Genomic DNA, 20,720 nt, shown 5'->3' with positions numbered 1-20,720 from the left:
TGAATTTCTAACCTTTTAATAGAATCTTACATGATACATATTTTAAACATAGTTTTGGATGTGATGGTTGCCTCCTAAGTATTAACTTTTCATGTTAGTAGAACCATCTTATAAAAAGTGAAATTACCTAGACATAAAACAGTATGATAAATCATACATGATAAAAATATTCCTTTGGAAAGCACAGAGAACCTGGATTATATTTGGGTCAGTATGGAGCAACACTCTAAAGAAATGTATCTGCATGCACAGAAATCCATTTTTATCTGGTCATCTATCTGAAGGGTATTTTGGAAAAAATGCTATCATTTAGAAAACAAATTAGGAGAATTTATTAATCTCTTGGATGCAGTACTTCATTCATATCTCCTATAAATTAGGTTTTATATTAACTTAGTAAATTAAAAATATGTTGATGCATATAAAATAGCTGTCTCTACTAGGCCTTTCAAACCACGTCAAGGATAGAGATCAAATTATAGCTGCCATAAAAAATCTTTAGTGTAGAGATTTAGCAACTATATCCTGCCCAGAGACAGAAAGATGATATATCAGATACTCTGGGGTGGTATTGCTGAGAAATGCTACTTTGTAATGGTGACTGCTTTGCTTGCAGAGTGGAGTACTGCTGAGTAGAATTTAAGGAGAAGCATATGAAAACCAGGCAGCAAATTGTGGCCACTGGTCAGTTGTCCTGAGGACCTACTTAGTGATGCCTGAGCATCCATATGTTGTATCCTTTATTTGCATATGGTTCTGCATTTGGTTGTAAACTATTAGAGTAATGTGTTGCAATTTATGTGATGTATTATGCTGGTAATCCAGACTCACGTTTCTTACTAACTCTTCTGCAAGATGGAATAGCATTACTGATTGAGTCAGAGGGAGCATTACCTCATTTTGTTGATGCTGCATTCAGGTTGCCTAGGGCCTTCTAGTGGCCTACCTGCAAATATCAAGGAGATACAGCTTTACAAGTACATTAAACATAAAGGCAGAGTATGTGGCAATATTTGTGAGCACTGTTGTATGAATATCCTTTTCCTATACTTGTGTAAAGTGTTCACTGTTTGTATAATGAATGTTAGGCCTCATATGGTATATTTACTTTTCCATATTTATATAAGATTATATAAAAATCTGTCTGGGATATTCAACCTAGCTTCTTGGCAACAAGGATATATTCTATGAAGTTGTTTGCTGTATTACAATACATTTATTCTTGTTTTTGTTGAAAAGACAAATCCATGTTTTTTCTGGTTTCTGACTTGGGAGATTTATTGTGTGCTCTTACACCTGGTAATTTGAACATGTAGTGAATTAATAGTTAATCATCTGTCTCTCTCATCATGCTCATTCATTAAAAATGCTGTAGCTTCAAAACTTGAAAGTGTGTGTCTAAAACTAGATGTGCAACTATGCAGATTAGAAGGAAAGGGAAATAAGGTATTTTCTCCTTATCCACAGGACTATAATTTTATAAAGATTTGTTTAATCACTGTTGATGAAAGCTGGTTATTACGTATGCATAAGAAAAAGGCAAAAAATTTAACTCTACAAAGTCTTCATGAATCCAAGAGAATTCTTGGATTTTAACATGTTAGCTGTTTTTGTTTGTTTGTTTGTTTGTTTTGTTTTTACAGTACAGCTTTTATATATGCTCATCTGTGGCATTACAATTTTGACATCATTACTTTTCTAATCTGGTTGCAAAGATGCTGATGAGACACGTTTCTAATTGCAAACAGTATTCAGCTTGTCTTTGAAAGACAAGATAATAAATTTGTTCTTTCTTGTCTACACAACAAAGACATTATTTATTACTTTATCTATTTCCTGTTATTATCATTTTTGTTGATATAAACAAAATAAAAAATAAACATAAATATTATCTGGAAAATGCTCAGGAATTGCCAAAATGTTTTCCATTATGAGAAGTGTGTCCAGCCTCTAATTCTAGTTTCTACCATAAGTGTTGAGCAACATACAGTTGCAGACATAAAACAAAACCAAACCAAAACAAAAAAAACAAACACAACAAATGCATTAATGTAGCAACTCAGGTATACTGCAAACAGACAATTTTCTGTGCAAAAGAACAGATTTAGAGATATTTGGAACTCAGGTTTCCAGCTCAAACTTTAGTTCCTCCCTTGAGAGAGGGAGAGGTTGTTAGTCTGGAGCAGTTCTTGTAACAACATGAAAATTCTGTGTGTCAGGGGCTTTTAGTTACTGTGAAGTCATGAGTGAAAAATGCGTGTTCAGATTGCCTGGCTTTCTCCAGATTACTAGAGAGAGCAGCAGGTGCTGCATGTAACATGCACAGAGTCAGTCATTTAGCTGATTCGAAGCAGCAGATTGCTGACTTGAGGAACATTGTTCTCCGTTTTTTAGCCAGGGTAGAAGTGCATTAATGTTTCTGACACTGATTTTTTCAATATCTAACCTTTTAAATGCACAGAACAGTGGCCAAATTACGTTTTTGATGTTCGAAGTGCTGAATCTTTGGCCTTCCTGTGAGAGTCTCCTTTGCCTGTGCAGCCTCAGTCATGCTAGACAGGATGTTGATTACCATCCTCAGTACCACAGGCAGTGATAGAAGCTTCAACACTCTGTGTTCCAAAGGGCATATTCACTCACTATTAAAAGGCAGCCTAGTCTGCATATTTGTTTTGCGATCTATTCATTAATAGATCTTTTTCTAATCACAATTTGTGGAGGGTTTGTAGGCAATAAATGGCTCTTTCAAGGAAGTTGGACTATGCATACTTGCTTATTCCTCATGATCCTGATGTTTCTCAAGTGGTCTACATGGTATCAGTGCAAAGCAAATTACTACTCTCTGAGGCTATTTTTCTTTCCAAGATAATGAGGAAATTAAGTTCAAACGCTTGAGAAAAATGTGTTATTAATTAATTTATTTAATCACAGAAATTCATTAAGGAACATGCTGAGTTTCATATGGCCTCTATTGAATGCATAAAGGTCCATATGTTGTTTACAACAGACATATTTTGATTAGCTCATCTTCATCAACATAGCAAGCTTAAAATAGTCCTTTATTCAGGCTATAGTTATTTTTAACCCAGATCATTTAAGTTATCCAAATTAAAGCATAGCCCTAAGAACAATTTCATCAGTTGGATCAAATGGAAACGTGATGAAATGATGGAAACAATCATCCAGAGGTCGAAAAGCAATGGAGTAAGATTGATTCTGTCTCCAAACCCATCCAGAATCAATAATCTGAAATTATTAAGTGGATTTTTACCTAAAGTGAGCAAGCCAGATGGTTGTCCAGACACACATTTGAACGTGCTACACAAGTGTTCCAATAGTCAGTTCAAAGAATTTTCTTGGTTCCCAGATTTAAGGTAGTTGTAGTTCATGCTTCTGAAAATTACTCATGAGCAGATTTGACTAGACTGGGTGATTTGATCACGAAGGATATGGAGAAAGATGAGGTGCTCAATGACTTCTTTGCCTCAGTCTTCAACAGCAAGGGCTCTTAGCTGCACCGCCCAAGTTGCAGAATGAAAAGATAAGAACTGAGAGATTTGCCCACTAAATGAAGATTAGGTTTGAGACCATCTAAAGAACCTGAAGTCCATGGGACCCGATGAGATCCATCCACAAGTGCAGAAGTGGAACCTATATGCATTACACAGGAAAAAAGGAAGTGAAAAGAAAATAAGAACATAAGAAAATAATTTATGTAAGGTTCTGCATACCAGAAGTGTTCTAGATAAAACATACTGAAAAATCTTAGTTTACCTTCTGATATAACTTCATTACTGCTGTGGATGCATTTAGTGCAGTGCAGAGATATCCAAGTAAATCAAGTCATTAGGGCAAAAGGCATAGAGCACCATACTCTGCACCTCAGAACAGTGTCAGCTCAATCCCAAAATAGTAGGTATCACATGAGAGCAATGTTGTTGCTGAATGAATAAACTATGACTCTTGTTATCATAGATGCAGAGTCATATGTACTTTACTGCTTGTTTGAGAGCTGACATAATCATTTCCAGAAGGCTTTCTGTGTAACTCACCACTCTATGTTGTAAATACGTATGACCTGTAAAAATAAAGGAAATTCACTTAAATGTCAAGACTCAAGTGCTGAATTAAATTTTTGGCAAATTAAACTTCAAATAATTTTAAATCCAAGAATTTCATAGTATATTCCTTCAGAATTACTCAATTTTCCTTCAGAGAAGACTCAATCTTTTCAGATTAGGAAGAAATTAACAAATAAATAAATAACCAGAAAAATTTTGCCAAAGAATAGTCAAAGGGGAGTGCTGAGAAGAAAATGCTCATCTGAGAATGCTCTTTTTTCAAAGCACTAAAATTTGCATTCAGTTGAATAATTATGATTATAAAGCCTTCTTTTTCCAGATTCAAGAATACAAGGGAATGTTAAGAAAAAATCTCTGGAGAATTGACAAAAGCAAAGTGAGAGAAATATAGATGAAAAAATAAATGAAACAGATCATTTTAAAGTGTTAATGATGTGTAGCTATGAAATGGCATGTTGAATCATCAGAACTACAATATATTTTTCCTGCTAAACCCCTGGTGAAATCTTTAAAAACATTTTACTGGTATAAATGTGAGTCAGTATTTTCTGTGAAGTCTTGAGTATTCTGTTACAAAAAACAGCTGAACATTCCTTCTGGTCTCCCAAGAAGGAGTTCCAAGCAAACCCTCTATGATTCTGGAGAGTTAAAAAGACAAGAACAAACAAAACAAAGCAAAACAAAACAAAAACCAAAAGAACAACAACAAAAAAATAAAGTTAAAGACTCAGAAGAGCAAACAATGTCACACAATCAAAATATTTTTTCCCAATATTGGACCTTCACAGAAGCAGTTGGGATTATATTTGCTAACAGTCCCTCATTTTGAGATCTATATGTACAAGGCATCGGGTACGCAGTTCAGTTCACTAGTTGCTGTAGTTTATAGAAAATGTTCTATAGTTTGAGTGAATTTTGGAAAGCACCCTATACTTATGATCTTATTAATGATCTTGTTAACGTAGAAGAAAATTGCATCTCTTTATTCAAGCCAGAGATAACAGGAAGGTGGATATGTGGTATATGATTTGACCAAGTCTTTTTATATGGGAAAGGATGAAAAATTATATGAATTTTTCAATTATTTACAGTTCATCTTTTGCTATTGAGTGATAGACACTTTTAAAGTTGTACATCAATGAGTTTATCAGGTCATACACCTCAGAAGTCTCAAGACTCAAGACTCAAAGACATTTGCTTTACCATATCTCTTTAGGGAGTGTTTTCGGAAGAGCTTGGTTGGATGCCATTATTAACTGGCTATCCTACTGCAGGTACATTTTGTCTGCTTGTAGGTTTACTGGAGAGGGAATAAAGAATGTAGTTTGTGCAGAAGCAAAGATATCCAATATCTTTGTGCATTGACAATGAGCAGCTTGCTCACTGCTACAATTCCTCAAGCTCTGACTTCACTGTGAGACAATGCTAGATCACTCATCAGTATAAATATAATCCAGAACATGTGCAAACCAAACTAACTAGAACTGTATTAGCTGGCATTCTGTGCTATTATGGCAGATTTTTACCATGTGTGTGAGAACAGATGCTCCCTGGTCCAGTGCATAGGCCTCCAGTTAATCTTTCAAGATGTTTTGAACAAATCTGAACCAGCAGAGTGGGTTTACACTTGATCAGTGCTTCATGGCATGTGGCCATGGTGTTTTGGATCCGATAGGAAGAACCCCAGAGCCAAGTTTTCTGTCTTGTTGAACCATAGCCCACATAAACATGAAAATAATTTTTGTTCCATAGTATCAGATACTGCCATGCTGAATGGCTTACAAATGGGACATATGTGGTCTCTTCAAAAGAGAAACTGCATTTTTCTCCCTTACCCTTTCTAGGGTAAGGATTGTACAAGAAAACTACTTATTTCTATTTAGGTAACTAGGGAATAGTGCTAATCTCATGTTCTTTGCCCCATGCTTGTATTTATTCAGCTCTACTGCCTGTATCTGCACCTCATGGACCCAGTTTTGACAGAATGACAGCACTCCTCTCCTTTTATCTAGATACTGAATAGTGTTCCTAGGAAAATTTACTAGCCAGAAACCCAACCAAACCTGAATCTTTATCCACACTGGGCTACTTCTCATACAGCTTTACTTGTTTGTAAAAGTAGACTATTTTTACTTGTTAAATTGCATTATGAGAAAGGAAAAAATGGAAACTCTACCCATCACCCCAATCCCCCTTCTCAGTGAAAATAAATAAATAAATGACTTTGGGTCAACTTGAATTTATTAAGAATTAATAATGTATAATTACAGCCATATTCTACAACCAGTAGCAGCAATAAGTAATATTCTCTCTCTCTTTTTTTTTTTTTTTCCTTCACTAAACTCATTTTAATTAACTGTGATGATACTCAGAGGTCTTTTAAAGAGGAACATGCTGATAAGATAAATTTATGTATGAGACAAGTAAGTTAAACATGGAATGTCACATAGTAAAAGCATCAAGTCTATTGTAATTTCCTAAATAAATCATATTTTAACAGCAACTAAGAACCTCAGTACAGAGATAGTTTAATGAATACCAAGGGACAAATGAAGATTTCTGTGCTACAGAATTAGTACTAGCTGATTCAAGTAAAGAATCCTTGATTTCTTACCAGCATAAGACAGAAAAGATTTTTCCCTCGAAACTTTCCTTCTTAATATCCAATGCACTGGAGACAGCAATTCGAAGGGGGCCTGTTCCATTTCCACTGTAGTCAGTAGAAAGGACTCCAACTGGGATCTGGATCAAGTCCTTACTGACACTGTAGGGTGGAGTTAAAAATGTAAAAAGCTATCGTTTCCAGATCTGACTATCTAAGACCAGATGTGCAAGGCAGGAAACCATATGATTATATTCAAACAATAAATAAAGGAGTTGCCCTTGTTTAGAAGCATTTTCCACAAGTGGAGATTTTCTAGCCATGACAACATAGTACAGGATTCAGTGTTAAGTCATTGAATGACTGAACCTCTGTCCAGTGAAGCTTACTGAATCTTTGGGGACTCCAGACAAGCAGAAAGAACAAATGTAAGAGGTCACATTGTGTCCAGCTAAAGCCAACAAAGGTTTTAATACTGAACTTTCTTCTGGTTTTCATTTTCTGCATTTTGAGTTACTTATCTCTTTTGAATCTGCTTTTGCAGGATCCCTTTAACTTTTGTAGCATATTACCAGTTATTAGTAGTCATTTTTCTGAAACAAGATGTTCCTTGAAACCAGATTTCCCTTTCCTTCTTTTCCTTTCCCTTTCCCTGTCTTTTCTTCTTCCTCTTCTCCTCTTCTAACTTCTAACTTCTGTGTAAGAACTTTTTTTTAAATCAAACTGGAAAAAGAGGAAAGAGAAAGATTATTACAAAAGCAACAAAACCAAAGCCCACCCCCAGAAAACAATCAACAAAAGAAGAAACAATAGCAAACTAACAGACTAACAAAAGAAAACTAACTCAAGTGCTCTGCATATGAGTCTTACAGATTACAGCAATTACTTGATCGTTGCACTTACAAAAATGATCACTCTACGTGACCCATTTTCTCTTTTACACTCTGTTCAAAATGGATTAAAAATACTTCTGATTTGCAACAATTTTTGCATTTTTTTTTTTTTTACTCCCAGTGAGACAAGTGTCTAAGAAACTTCAAGGCATATCTTTTCTTTTTTGCTTCATTTACACTTCACATTTATGAAGGGAAATTCTGACTCTGCCTCTGCCTCTTGAGGTCATTTAGCATTGCAAAATGTCCAATCGCATGCGCAACGTCAACAGAGAGTTACACAGTTACTCATAGCAGGATCAGCCACCAGAAGCTAATAAAATATTTGAGCAGCATTTTCAGGATAAAGGGCCCTATGCTAATATGTCTTTAAGACCAAAAGTTTTCACAACTGTGAGTAATTGGATTAGTGTGTAGGAGCAGCCACCATGAAGAGGGTGCCTGAATACAAGCTGATGTTAAAGTCTTAAATATGCTTAAAATCTATACATTTACCAGTCAGTATTTTCCCTCTTATTATTGCTGTACAAGAATGCAAGGGTTTATATATTAGCACAAAGGTAGACATTGTCTTGTTTTCATTTCCATACATTTCTCTGTCGAGGAGGAAATAACATGCACCTGGAATCCAAACCTCCCCTGTTATACAAAGAGCAGTTAGAACAAAACCCAACTGTTATAAATCCCAAGGCAGATGCTATGAAAGCTTCTTTCTCCCTTGCCTCTAGTTTCATGTTTATTAGTATAATTAAAAGATCTATATAATGTGTCAGTACTTAATGAAGTATAAGGTTAGGTGCAATTTTTTTTTTTTTTTTTTTAACTCCACAGAGGAACATATTATGGAAGTATGACTTTCTCAATGAAAAAAATGGCCAATTTTATTATGTCTTTTTTTTTTTTTTTTCCTTTAAGAAGGAAGAACAGAAGCAATATTTTTAAATAATGTAATATGGTACAAGAGGCAGAGGATGGGTTTCTAAGGCTATAGTTCAAAACTACTGCTGAGTCTGTATGCACTGGAGGAATCAACTCTTCAACTTGATGGAGGTCATCCTTTTTCCAGCTGGGGTCAGTCTGATTAGTTTGGACAGCTACTGGCAGCTGGTAAACAGATGCTTTCTTATAAATTGATGATTTAGAGTAAGTTAGGCTTAATACTTTGATAATGGTTAACGTGAAAAATATGACACCTACAGATCTGTGTTTTCTTTGTTTTATTGCTAAAAAATTCTAGGTTGCAGAAATATTTTATTATGTTTAAGTAAGTAGACAACATGTAAAAGTCGTGAAAATGTGCAAAAGCTTTGCCTGAGATACACCACCACCACCACAATTGCTACTGTATTCCTTACTGTAATAACGTTTGTGAGTCTTTTTGACAATCTGGTAAGAAAAGTGTATTTTTGAGGTATGTTGCAGTAATTCTCTAAAGCACCAAGAAGGTCCCAGGGGAGGGCCCTTTCCTATCAGATGCTGCATATGCCTAACTATTTCATGGGCACACATCTGCTGGATGCAAGGAAATCACATCTGCTGTAAAGGATTCTTTTGCCTTTCTGTAAAGATAAGGATGACCTCCTGTCTCTCAGAACCAGTCTCAACATTTAGTTCTGAGGAAGCTTAACTCCATGTACTCCACTTCAGAAAGATGATGAAGCTGTGTGCATCTGGACTTCCCCTAGCGATGAGTGGGCAACAATTCTTATTGTTATTCTTTCTCATTGTCCTCTCTGAACTTACTGAGATTATATCAGAAAATTTACCATCACTGATAGTTGCCAGTTTTTTGCTTTTAAGTAAGCACAGCCATGGATAAAGTGAGCCAGATTATCCTACAACTTCCTACACTCCTACTTACTCCACTCACCTAGAAGCATACCACTGATTTACACCAGTGCAAATAAGATCCATCTGTTGACTTTACAGACACACTGGTTGTTTCTCTTGTTAAATGATACCTCTGTGAATCATAATTTCTGAATGAATCGGATCCCAAGGTAATAAAAGCAGGAGGTGTGAAGACAAAGATGAAGAAGAAGGTCGGTGCATGTGCCCTAGATCCGCAAAGGAAAAACACCTGTTGCTGGAAGTGTCAGATCTGACCATGTCCACTGCCAGCAGGAAAGCTGTGTTACTCAGTTTTATGATCATTAGAAAATACCGAAGTTGAAGATTACTGTTCACTTTCTTCTTTAATTTGCAACCACCAGTGTCCTATGAAACAGAAAACTGCAGAGCACACCAGCATGTTGCTGATACTGGATGCACTTAGTAGCTTATAGATGCTGCTAACACTTATAACCAACATACTTCATAATTTTCTTACAAAATTTGGCACGTGTATGTCATTTACAGCTTGAAAATGTCAGCATATAATGTGCATATATTTGGACTAAGGCACAATGTAAATGGTGAAATGAATGTGAAAGGCTACCTCATTTTATCATTTTTGGAACCACAATATAGAATAAAATTTGAATGTCATTATTTGTCATAGGGATGTGGCCTCAATTTGTTCCAGGAAGGTTCAGATTGGTCATTAGGAAAAGCTTCTTTGAAGGAGTGGTCAGGTGCTGGAACGGGCTGCCCAGGGAGGTAGTGGAGCCACCAACCCTGGAGGAGTTAATGAATTGTTTAGATATTGTACTGAGGGACACGGTTTAGTGGGGAATACAAGTGATTGGTGGATGGTTGGACTGGATGATCTTGGAGGTCTTTTTCAACTTTGATGATTCTATGATTCCATAATTGTGATACATGTTGCATCTAAGCTAACAGGACCTAGACATTGCTTCACACTACTGATCTGGATATAAGATGAAAAAAAAACTACAATTATTTTTGCAAAAATAGATGTCTGTGATAATAGATTTTTTTTCATAAAACTTTACACTGACACATATTTTTACAATATGGAGGAGAAACAGTTAACAGAAATGCTACAAACGATGGGGAAATTCTTTGCAACTGAGAAAGGATTGGAAGTTGAAAGCACTCTCTTAGGCTTTAGTCAGCAGATGTCCTGCCATTTGGGTTCAGCACTGTTCATGCCCTCAAATCAAAATCACATGAGGGCCTTTGGGAAGCAGAGTTTTCAGACTGCTTCCCTTTGCAATCTGTCAGAAGTTTTCCATTAAGAAATACCACCCTGGACTGGATCTTGTTAAGATCATGATTCTGATCTCAGTCTTCCCTTTCTCTCTAATAAATGACCTTTCATAAGGACTCTTTCACTACTGCTTGTCTATTCTTTTCTTTCTCCAGATAATTTTTTATCCTCAGTGAACATTTTTTTCCATCTGTTCCTGAAAACTGATTTTAAATGTGTAAATTCTCTGGCGAATATACCTCTTTCCAGAAACAGAACGAGATTTAACTTGAAGGAAACTTTTTCCTCTCCACTTTCCACTCTCAAACCTGGAGGTTTCTTACTTATCAGAAACTGTGCTTCCAAAAATCTGCCATCAGCATCTGGGCACTCTTCCAGCCATTGCTGCCATGGAGCTGCTCCTTTCCCTGCTGAAAGGCTGGAACAGCAGTGACAAAGCTGCCAATGACTTTTGAGAGCATGTGGTCCCATGACATTCGCCATTACTCCTAAAGCTGTGCTCACCTGTTCAGCTGGTTGTGTAGTCACCAGGGGGACTGACACTGTCAAGAGGTTCTGCCTTTTTGTCTGTTTGGGAGCAAATCAGGTATAATGTGTCTTTCCCAGTAAAAAAAAAAAAAATCCATAAATTAAATGCTTATGGTTTGACTCTTTGTATGATGAATACAGCTGGGAGCCATACACATGAGGAACTTGATATTGAATACAGACTTTGCTAGCGGAAGCTACAGATTTGTTTTACTTCCTGATCTCATATATCTTATCTATTTTACTTGCAGGCTGATAGACCAAGAGCCTGTATTACACTTGGCTTTGTCAGTGAAAGTGATTAACCTTGCCATGAAAGCATATCATACTGCCAGGAAGTACGAACAAAGGCTTAAATGGTCAATGTGAGACTTTAATCTGAGCTCCAGTGCTGCAAACACAGAAGAGACTCTGTGTTGCACCACCTCTCTCGGACCCTCAACCCTACAGCTAAAACCAAAAATGCCCATGATTTGACCTTCACAGTTAGGGTCCAGGTACTAGTTGAACTAGATGTAAGGATTCTTATTGCTTTGTAAAATCTCTGTCATCTTTCTTGTTTGTTTCCACTTAGACTACGTTCTGTTAAGCCCAGAAATGGTTCCTGAACACATCCTCAACCATGGGTAAAGATGCTTTTCTTTCATTCTTTCCACATTGCCCGCCTTCCTCACATAGACCTACCACAATGTGTCCTGAAATGTGTAATCAAGCATTGACAAGAAGACAAGAATAACAAGGATAACTTTTGTGGTTCACCACGTACATGGCAGCACTAACTCCTATTCTTCATGCCAAAGTAAACCCCGCTCACAACCCCCTCTTTTGTACTATGTGTGAGTTTTATTCAAATGGATCTGACAAGTGGTATGCTGAGATCTGCAGTGCCTATATTAAAGTATTTATATAAAGAAATCAATAAGCCTCAACTAATTACTTCAAGTGAAGCTCAGGATGAGGGATAATTTCAGGACAGTAAAATAAAAGAGTCTGATTTGATCAAAGCAACCATCTAAACCAGTGGTGCTTAGTTTGCTTCTGTTGGTGGTTCAGTTTGGATTGCTTGATTATCTGAAAACTTCAGAGATATGTCAAAATTCTTACCCTGAATGGGTGTAATCACATATCTCCACAGCTGAGTTTTGATCTTTGCCTGTTTTAAATTATGTTTATTATTAAAAAATGCCTTATGCTTTCTATTATTTATATATGTATTTTATGATGGGTTAGTAGCTGATTATTGTCTGTGACTCAGTGCAAGCAATACCTTGTATGTGATTGTGATCACATCTGTGGAACTTACAGAAAGTTACAATGCATGTACTGATCTACCTGGTGTGGCTATTGGCTGATGTTAACAAAGCAGGTAAAGTTACTTACTGATATAAATCAACAGACAGTGAGGATTGCCAAAGGTAAGAAGAGAACTTCTGTAGTTTCAAGGCCTGTGCCAGTTGCAATGCCCTTCATCTTCAGTGTGGCCTACTTTAACTTTTCCAGTAGGTCTGCCTAGAGTCATTCCTGTCCCACTCTTTTCTGCCTGTTTTGCAGATATTCGCCAGAGTAATCGCCATGCTCAGGTGTGTAATGGCTGGAAAGCTGAGATCTAACTCCGAATGTCTCCTGGGTCACAGAGTCTGACATCTAAGATAGAGGGGACTTGGCTGCAAGGAGCACACAGTCCAAACACAACTCCCTGTTCGGGTTCTTCTTGTGTAAAGGACCTTGAATATGACAGTTCTGCAGAGTGGCTCAGGCATTTCATAAAAATAGCTTAGTAGGTAGTCAGAGTACAGCCCTCTCAGCCTTCATGGTGAGAAGCACAGAAAGTAAATTTTCCTTCCTCAACTATAAGCCTTCTGAGTGTTTAAGGCCAATGTATCTATTCATGGTAGAGACTGAATGAGTAATTCCAAAGAAGATTATGTTATTGCTGTTAGAATTGATCAGAATGTAAATAATTAAAATAAGTTCTATGTATTTATATCAGGAAAAAAATAATTAAGAATTTTAATACAATGGATAATTTCTCAATACAGATCAATTTTTAACTTCCAGCTTATGCCAGCCAACAAGACACAATGCATTTTTTTAAATTGTTATAGCTGATATATATTGTAGTCCATTACCAAACAAACAAACAAACAAATTGTTAGAATAAAAAAGGCAGTATGTAGCAATATGTACTGTTATTGTTTTTGTCACTGAATGTTTAGAATTTATGGACATAGTAGGACTCTGCATTCAAGCATAAATAGGGCTAAACATTCCAAGAATCTTGTTATCCTAAGATAAACTTTGCCTATCAATATATGCATTACTGATGCAGTAAATTCATAACACTTTCACCATTTAAATAAAGGTATAGTTTTAAAAATCCTATTTTCTGGGAGATTTTTACATACAGAAAAATGTTAAAAATCTCTTTAGCTGACTCCCTTCCCCCCAAATAAATGAAAATAAGTCTTTTTCCATATTTTATATTCTTATCTTCCAATTGCAGATATTTTCTCCCTTGGTTTTTAAATACAACCAAATTTTCACCTGTTGATAAACAGTAACAAAACATCAAGAGACATAAGATTGTTGCTCAATTTCATAAAGATTATAGCTTTAGCTCTGATATTGTGCTGGGCTGTAAACCTGTAGGCAAGCCTTGAATGAGTAATATTTTAGGGCCAGCATTCCTTCCTTATCTTTCCTTCCAATTTACCTTCTTGGTTACAGTAAGACTTCTAAGTAGTTGGTTCAGAACTGCATTTGATGATCAGAGACAACTATAAAAAGATGAGTGATCTGGCTGTGTGGCCTGGAACAAAGGTATATCTTGTAGAATATTAGGGAATATTCTGTTCATTTTATTCATGTGTGGTCTTGCATATTTCTTCCCTGTTGTTTATATTATACTCAACATTTCTTCAGGTTACTCAGAATATGACATAGATATAGTACCACTTTCCTATTTAACTTACTAAATTCTTTACTTTCAGCCATAAAGCATTCGCTGATGAAGTTTAGGATCAAACTAGGAATAGGTGAACGGATGTTTCTAGTGGAAGAACTATTTTTAAAGTATGTGAGAGTAATGATTTGTGATAAACATGCCTTTGTATGAGGACTTGTAGATGAAGCTGATTACCCCAAGGAAAGTTTTTCAAGAAATTTTATTCAGGAAAGTCCATATGTTTCAGTACTAGCAGGAAGAATAAAACCACACATTTCATCTATTTTAGTTAAATAAACATTCTTACATCTCTTTCTTTCTTTCTGCTTTTTTTTTTTTTCTAAATGATTCCGTTCCGCTTTACAGACTTATACTTTCCCATGAAGAAAAGCGATTCCAAGAGTTCTTCATTGAAGAAATATTCCTACTGATTGAAAATAAAAGAACAGAGGAATTCCATCTGTCCATGTGTCTGTCTGTCTATCTATCCTCTTATTTTTAAGCTTGCCAGTCTGTTCTCACACTTTCAAACCTTTTATCCTATCCGAAAAAGTTTCCTCTTTTTTTTTTTTTTTCTTTTCTTTTTGCTTGTATTATTCTGGACTGCATTGACTGAAAACAATTTTTTTTTTTTTTATTGTTCATGCAACATGTGAACCGAAAACCAAATCTAAGAAGGTAAAGTAGATCTGCAAGGTCTCCTCATTGCAGACCACTGGACACCGTATGTACTTATTTTGGCAATATCCTTGCACATACCCTATGTATACAGGTCCCTTGCCTTTAATTTTAACGATTCCCTGCACTTCTATAAGTCTTTTCCCAAGAAGTTCATAACAAGATCATGTCTCAAAGTCTCGTAGGGAAAGACTCAATTTATAGAATTGAACTATAAGATTCCACCCTCTTTAGCACTGAAAAAAAACCACTTAAAATAGACCAGATGCCTTCCCAAATATAAATATGAGTGAGGAATAAAAGCTTCTTTGATTCTTGATACAGACATTCATTTTTAATTGAGACTAGGGATTTGTCCTAATTAAGAATCTGTAATACTGTCGTGATTTATTTGGGCCACGGTGATTTTCTCTATTTGACAGGATCATTTATAATAATTAAACTAAACAATTTCCATATTAAGCCACCAGAGGAAGAGAGCAAGAGTGTTAAATTTATCTGAAATAAAAACTGAAATGAACCATGGCATTGTTCTGATGCTGGTACAGCTGTTTCAATTTTCAAACTTCTATTATTTTCCTCCCTCATGATTTAAAATGTAGTGTGAAAGAAATTGAAATGAGAAGAAATGAGAAAGGATATATTGCTCTGAGTATTCCGTGCAAACAAAAGAGTAACAGTAAAATACAAGGGCATCTATTTTATCTGTTTATTTATTTCAAGCTATTTAGAAATACGTTGTTCTGGCAAAACCCCGGGTGTAGCATAGAAAAGCTTTTGTAATAAATACCAGAATTAAAGCCACTTCCATATACCATTGAGAAAATTGATATGTTGAGAAAGAATTTACAAGAACAGTTATCTGTCCTCAGGTGTGTATAGAGCTTCAAGGGAAAGAGCAGAAGGAATATGTACATCCCTTCTCTTATGTCTCTGGATCGACACAGAGATTTACAAATCATCAGGATAAAAGAGCAAAGTCTACAGTTTTCAAGTCCTCATATTGCTCTCTGGTACAAATGAGGATCTCATCTATTGTCATTTCTGATCCTGTATCTAATATTATGCTAAATTACAAAGGGTTATGAATTATGTGCCTATATATTGGTGAAATATGAAAGAATGTCTTGTATATACCCATTCCAAGACAATCTTTTCCAAGTTTTTCTGACCATACAGTTTCTCCTCAAGCAAATGGATGAAGAAGATGGTAGACGAAAGGAACCTCAACTCCATTCTGAAATACTCTGGCTAGAAAAGCTGAGTCAATGACTAGGAGTGTTCTAATATTCTGTGGATGCTATTCTGAACAGAATGAAACTGCAGGCTTAAAGCAAAAGAAGCACACAGGCCACCACTAGTACAACGTGTGCAATACCAGAGTCAAAGACTACACCTCAAGCCATGAGGGAAACTGCTGAGCACTGAGTTTACTTCACCGAGCTTTTACCCTAAATGACAGTAGATCTGTTTATAGCAAAAGAAGTTTGGGTGATTAGTTTTGACTTACCTCTTTGTTCCATTTAATTTATTTCTATTTTATGTCTGAATTCTATTTTTACAGGAAACTGAATATGAAGCTTTTTTAAAAGCAGGTGGTTTCTTGAATAGGTCTTCTCATTTTTAAGTATTGGGAAAGAAATAAGACTTCCGTGGTCTCCAGACAAATGAGACTTAGAGGTTGTAAGTCTTTGACTTCCAAGCTGACCTTTCGTTACTGCTGAGTTGCTGTCAGCCATGCAAGGCTTGACGGAGCAAAAGTAGGATTAGATTTCAGAGACTTTAACCACCATACTCAGTGGACCAAACTCTTTAGTGCATGACCTGAAGAGTAATTCTAGCTTGCCACAACATATGGCTATATGTAGGTCCTAAAATCAACTTCATTAAAGCATTTAAATAAACACGACAGAAAGGAGGAAAAAGTGGAAATAAATGAGCAGCTGTTAACAGAAGCTGGGCTTGGCAGCTATGTCCACTTCAGAAAGTGATTACATGGATGTTTCCGTCTTTTAAAAGGGTCTTTAGTACAAAACAGTCAAACACCAAAAGAACAAATTAAAGAGAAGGAAATTAATGTGTATGCTTAAAAATTGGAAAATTTTAATGACTTTTGATGTGATTAAAGCCGATGTGTTTTGTAGAGATTTCACCTGTTTTTTAATTTTCTATTCTATCTGTCTGTGATCTGTCCCTGAATTGTTCTGCAGTGGAAGATCTCGAATCCAAGCATACTGTGCAACTCTCCTTTGGGAACAGCTGAAATTATTTGTAATTAATGCAACTGAGGCTTAACAGGTTTGAGGGGTCAGCTAGAAGAAATCGGAACTCTATAAAGTCCAGGAAATGAGATTGTATCCACCAGCTACAGGTGTGATTCCAGCCCTTCATGTTCTCATTCTCCAGTCCTTACTGAAGCAAGCTCTCTCTTCCAAAGCAGTATAAGGAAATAGCTGAATAAAGCATAACCTTCTCAGGAAATTTCAGGACATTATTATCTGCTCATAGACAAAAGCCAGAAATACAAAGACAGATAAAAATATTAATAATAATAATAAAAAAAAACAGCAGGCAAATAATAAAACACTGATCTCTTTTTTATTAAAACCACTAAGGGAAGGAAATCACCCAAGTGAAAATCTAAATTTTTCCCTAATCTCCTAATCTCTAGGAAATCTTGGTATAGCTCAGGAAGATTTCATGTTTAAGAAATGAAGTTTAGGTTTCAAATCTAAATTCCTTATTTTGGATGTGCTTTTAGTTGTAAGTTTACACTTGATTGTTCCTTTGGATTAAAATATAGTTGAGTTAGATCAAGAGTATTCTGTCCTTTCCTGCTTTGTTGTGGTTTAACTCAGCAAACAGCCAAACACCACACAGACATTTACTCCCTCCCTCTCCGTGGAAGAAAATTGAAAAGCACAAGAATTCATGCATTGAGATAAGAAAGAAAAGAGGAAAGAAAATGAAATAGTAACAATAAAAAAACAACACAACTAAAAGAAAACAATAATAACAACAAAAACAATAAATAAAGCAATCGATGAGCAATGTAATTACTCATTGATCAGCCAGTCCTCTAGCAGTGGCATCTGTCAAAGCCAACTCCTTTAGTTCTCTGAGTCAGCGTGGCACCATATGGTATGGGATATCTGTTTGTCCAGTTTGGATCAGCTCTCCTGGTTTTATGGCCTTCCCTCTCCTTGTGCACTCTCATCTTCTCACTGTGAGCAGTATGTGAAGCTGAGAAGTCCTTGCCTTACTTAGCATAAACACTGTGAGCAGCTATAACATTGGTGTTTTATCAGCATTATTCTCATCCTAAATCCAAACCACAGAATCATCCCAGACACAAGGAAGCTCAGCATAAGAATTTCTTTTTTTTCCTCCCTGAAAAATTAAATAAGATCTCAAAGAAAATAAAACAATCTTCAAGCTTCTGGTCTTGGATAAAAAGAGCTGAAGGCACATGTTACTAAGTACAGAACTGGTACATGTTCATAGTGCTGCTTCAAATTTTTTCTAAATATTTTGATAGGGCAGTTTTGTTCTGGCAGACTCAGGATCAGATCAAGTATAATCTGTTCTGCAGCTACACAAAGGCAGCCCAAGCACCATATGTTGTGCTCTGGCACAGCACACATGCCACAGCAGAAATATAACCAGACCTAGGTCAGATTCCTATTGCTTTTGAGTGTATAAATCAACTATCAATGAATATGGAACCTCTTATGCCATTGTTTTGAAACAAATACCCCTCCAATACCAAGTATTAGCCATAATGTTTACAAGGATACTATTTGTATGGATGTTCATCTGTACACATTGGACATTGGTGATTTCTTATAACTTTCTGGCCAATGTCCAATTAATTTTTGCTGGGAAATGTATATTTGATAACTACTTTTACTGCGATCTTTCCTCAGAAAATTTATTTCAGTCCTATGGAAGTAAGGTTCATTAAATACTAAATAAGCAGTTCGTACTGCTGCTTACAGAGTTTGCACTGGTACTTGCTGCATCTCCTTTTCTGCTTCCATTTATACAAAAAGTGTCTATATGTTTCTACTTGCTGTTCATAAAAGGAGGCTAAAGAAATAAACAATTTTTAGATCTCTTTAATCAGACATATCTTTCAGATAATTTATATGTAGTCATTTTCAAACTTTCAAACGTTCTCTGAAAAAGAGGTAGGACTTTTAAGATTTCTAAGAAAGCAAAACTGAAGAAGATTCATTTTAATTTTTTTTTTTTAAACACAGTTTTGTGGAAAACAAATATTCCAAGCTTTTAAAAGCTTTAATCTTCTAAGAAACTAAAGAGAAATTCTTAGGAAGATATTTCAAAGAGATCCTTAAAAATATTGAAACATCTATTATTTTCTTAACAAGTTAAATGCACACTTAGAAAGCAATTCCATAATGCTAAGCATGATTTTTTTTCCTATGGAAGATTTATTTATTCTACTCTAATCAGTTCACACCTGTGCAAAATGAGTGTACGCAGATGTGAAAAGCTTCTGTTATAACATGGTATGGCTTCCACACACAGGGGAAATCTCAACTCCAAGAATGTCAAAGAGATTTTCTCAGACTCATTTCTTCACACCTAATTCATGTTTCATCTTTAAGAATCGGTGATTTCACACTGCTCTAAATGTTGCTACTCCTACTGGTACAACTGCCAGAGCACTCACATTAAATATTCTTACTATCACAACAATTCAGAATTTTTTACTTTATCAAGGGCCAAAATAATGGTTCATGCCCTAGGTATTTCCTGTCTAGACTACTATATTGGTCTTTTGGACACATTTCCTGCTTTTTCCATAGTTTTTTTAAAACCAAAATGTACAAAACTCTATAGATTGTTTCTTTCTTTTTTAAGCTCTCGAGAAGATGATAGACTTTTTTCTTGGCTCGAAGTATTGGAAGACTGTATCCCCAGTGAGGAATCAATCCTTCATTTGTTCTTGAGTTATGATTACATGAGAAAGCAGGAACTTGTTCAGTAAGTTAAGGTACAATAGAATGCTCTTTAGATAATGATGAGCTCACAGCAACGGCCTCTGCAGTATCCTAATTACGTTGTAGAGATGAAAGATTACAACACCCTGCATTCAACCAATCAGTAGAGACACTGAGAGGTCAAATATTCAGGTTTCATTCACTATTTTATTCTGACTGTAGTAGAGTTAGCTACCCCATCTAAATTAACCACATCATCTCTGTTCTGGTCATGAGAAGATCAGAGGATGTGTTTGTGTCTCCAGTGGGTTATCTATCTGAATTGTTGTAGATGTTTGTCAAAATGCATCAAAAAGAGCTACACGACGATTGTTTCAGAGGATCTCTAAACTTAGATAAAACTAGATTAGCTGCTTACCTTTCAGATAGTTAATTAGGAATCCTATCTCTTCTTCTGGATACAATGTAACACCCTCAGCAAGTTTACTGATGACACAAAGCTGAGTGGTGTGGTTAACACTGTAGAAGGAAGGGATGCCATTCAGAGAGGCCTCGACAGGCTGGAAAGGTGGGCCTGGGTGAACCTGATGAGGTTCAACACAACAAAGTGCAGAGTTTTGCACTTGGGCCGGAGGAATCCCAGGCATCCACACAGACTGAAAGGAGGGGTCCTTGAGAGCAGCCCTGCAGAGAAGGACCTGGGGGTCTTGATAGATGAAAAACTTAGCATGAGCCAGCAGTGTGACCTTGTGGCTCAGAAGGCAAACGGTATCCTGGGCTCCATCAAAAGAGGGCTGGCCAGCGGGGACAAGGAGGTAATTGTCCCCCTCTACTCTGCTCTTGTGAGGCCCCATCTGGAGTACTGTGTCCAGGTCTGGAGCACCCAGTACAAGAAAGACAGGGAGCTGTTGGAA

The 20,720-nt window shown here is 36.2% G+C and overlaps 2 long non-coding RNA genes across 6 annotated transcripts in view; one reads left to right on the top strand and one right to left on the bottom strand.

Moving 5' to 3' along the window:
• LOC104916191 (uncharacterized) overlaps positions 1–20,720 on the top strand; it is an 89,963-nt gene that overhangs the window by 55,621 nt on the left and 13,622 nt on the right. For 2 of the 5 annotated variants that reach the window (XR_014881170.1, XR_014881175.1), the window contains exon 6: positions 617–2,882. The exons of the other annotated variants lie outside the window; for them this stretch is intronic. This is a non-coding gene — a long non-coding RNA (uncharacterized LOC104916191). Of the gene's footprint in view, positions 1–616; positions 2,883–20,720 lie in introns of those variants that run through there. 5 annotated transcript variants of the gene reach the window in all.
• Positions 2,902–7,029, bottom strand: LOC146545197 (uncharacterized). Its single transcript, XR_014881176.1, has 2 exons — positions 6,697–7,029; positions 2,902–3,651 (listed from the first exon to the last, which is right to left on the bottom strand). It is a non-coding gene; the product is annotated as an uncharacterized LOC146545197 (long non-coding RNA).

The sequence above is a fragment of the Meleagris gallopavo genome, chromosome 1 (assembly GCF_905368555.1).
Source record: "Meleagris gallopavo chromosome 1, MGAL_WU_HG_1.1, whole genome shotgun sequence".
NCBI lineage: Eukaryota > Metazoa > Chordata > Aves > Galliformes > Phasianidae > Meleagris > Meleagris gallopavo.
Note: the sequence above shows the minus strand (reverse complement) of the source record. Positions and strands in the feature narration are given on the sequence as shown.